Here is a 2,295-nt window from a genome sequence, read left to right as displayed (position 1 = left end):
TCTCTTCTCCTTTCTTCTCTTCTGTCTCGTCTCGTCTCTTCTCCCTCTTCTCTTCTCTGTCTCATCTCGTCTCTTCTCTTCTCCTCTCTTCTCTTCTGTCTCGTCTCTTCTCTTTCTCATCTCGTCTCTTCTCTTCTCCTCTCTTCTCTTCTATGTCTCATCTCATCTCTTCTCCTCTCTTCTCTTCTGTCTCGTCTCTTCTCTCTCATCTTGTCTCTTTCTCATCTCACCTAGTCTCTTCTCTTCTCTTCTCTTCTCTTCTCTTCTCTTCTCTTCTCTTCTCTTCTCTTCTCTTCTCTTCTCTTCTCTTCTCGTCTCTTCTCTTCTCTGTCACATCTCTTCTCTTCTCTGTCTCATCTCGTCTCTTCTCCTCTCTTCTCTTCTCTGTCTCATCTCGTCTTGTCTTTTTTCATCTATTCTTCTCTCTTCTCTGTCTTGTCTCGTCTTTTCTCTTCTCTGTCTTGTCTCATCTCGTCTCTTCTCCTTTCTTCTCTTCTGTCTCGTCTCGTCTCTTCTCCCTCTTCTCTTCTCTGTCTCATCTCGTCTCTTCTCTTCTCCTCTCTTCTCTTCTGTCTCGTCTCTTCTCTTTCTCATCTCGTCTCTTCTCTTCTCCTCTCTTCTCTTCTATGTCTCATCTCATCTCTTCTCCTCTCTTCTCTTCTGTCTCGTCTCTTCTCTCTCATCTTGTCTCTTCTCCTTTCTTCTCTGTCTCTTCTCTTCTCTTCTCTTCTCTTCTCTTCTCTTCTCTTCTCTTCTCTTCTCTTCTCTTCTCTTCTCTTCTCTTCTCTTCTCTTCTCTTCTCTTCTCTTCTCTTCTCTTCTCTTCTCTTCTCTTCTCTTCTCTTCTCTTCTCTTCTCTTCTCTTCTCTTCTCTTCTCTTCTCTTCTCTTCTCTTCTCTTCTCTTCTCTTCTCTTCTCTTCTCTTCTCTTCTCTTCTCTTCTCTTCTCTTCTCTTCTCTTCTCTTCTCTTCTCTTCTCTTCTCTTCTCTTCTCTTCTCTTCTCTTCTCTTCTCTTCTCTTCTCTTCTCTTCTCTTCTCTTCTCGTCTCTTCTCTTCTCTGTCACATCTCTTCTCTTCTCTGTCTCATCTCGTCTCTTCTCCTCTCTTCTCTTCTCTGTCTCATCTCGTCTTGTCTTTTTTCATCTATTCTTCTCTCTTCTCTGTCTTGTCTCGTCTTTTCTCTTCTCTGTCTTGTCTCATCTCGTCTCTTCTCCTTTCTTCTATTCTGTCTCGTCTCGTCTCTTCTCCCTCTTCTCTTCTCTGTCTCATCTCGTCTCTTCTCTTTCTCATCTCGTCTCTTCTCTTCTCCTCTCTTCTCTTCTATGTCTCATCTCATCTCTTCTCCTCTCTTCTCTTCTGTCTCGTCTCTTCTCTCTCATCTTGTCTCTTCTCCTTTCTTCTCTGTCTTGTCTCTTCTCTTCTCTTCTCTTCTCTGTTTCATCTCATCTCTTCTCCTCTCTTCTCTTCTCTCTCATCTCGTCTTGTCTTTTTTCATCTCTTCTCCTCTCTTCTCTTCTGTCTCATCTCGTCTCGTCTTTTCTCGTCTCTTCTCTCCTCATGTCTCATCTCTTCTTTTCTCTTCTCTTCTCATGTCTCGTCTCTTCTCTTGTCTTCTCTTCCCTTCGTGTCACATCTCGTCTCTTCTCCTCTCATCTCTTCGTGTCTTGTCTTTTCTCGTATCTTCTAGTTTCCTAGCTTCACTTCCCTTCTCTTCCATTTTGATTTGTTTCTTCACTACATTTCTTTTCTTATCTCTTTATGTCTCATCATTTCATCATCTCACCTATAATCTCACCTCATCTCTTCAGTTCTCCTCTTGTCTTGACATATCTCATCTCTCTTCTCATCTGTTCATTAGTCATCTCGTCTCATCTTTTCTCGCCTTGACTCTCATCTTGTGCGGTGTTACTTCAGTATTATTTATATTAAATAACTATTATACTATTACTAGTATACTATCGTAGTGTTTTCGTAATATTTGAAATTAACATTAATTTTAAATGATCAGATTTAATTGCAATTTCACTTTTTAATAATTTTATGTGCTTTTTGTTATTTTTATTAGATTTTTTTTTTTTAAATCTCATCTTCTGAATGCAGGATTTTAGTTTTTATCTGTCAGATTTCTTTCAAGTTTATGCTCATGTGGTGTTATGTCCTTTGACCACCACAAACGCCCTAGATTGTTTTCTTTTAGCAGCCCGTAGATCAACTACAGCTAAAACCACCTCATGACAGATTTAGCCCGTGTATTTGTGTTCAGTGTGTTCATCAGGAGGTTTTCCATTGACTTTAT

At 40.2% G+C, this 2,295-nt stretch overlaps 1 pseudogene; it reads right to left on the bottom strand.

Annotated features, from left to right (window-relative positions):
* The window catches only part of LOC107675716 (trichohyalin-like), a 2,499-nt pseudogene extending 783 nt beyond the window's left edge, over window positions 1–1,716 (bottom strand).
* Between the last annotated feature and the right edge of the window lie 579 nt (window positions 1,717–2,295).

The sequence above is a fragment of the Sinocyclocheilus anshuiensis genome, unplaced genomic scaffold (assembly GCF_001515605.1).
Source record: "Sinocyclocheilus anshuiensis isolate Anshui unplaced genomic scaffold, SAMN03320099.WGS_v1.1 scaffold708, whole genome shotgun sequence".
Classification (NCBI taxonomy): Eukaryota; Metazoa; Chordata; class Actinopteri; order Cypriniformes; family Cyprinidae; genus Sinocyclocheilus; species Sinocyclocheilus anshuiensis.
Note: the sequence above shows the minus strand (reverse complement) of the source record. Positions and strands in the feature narration are given on the sequence as shown.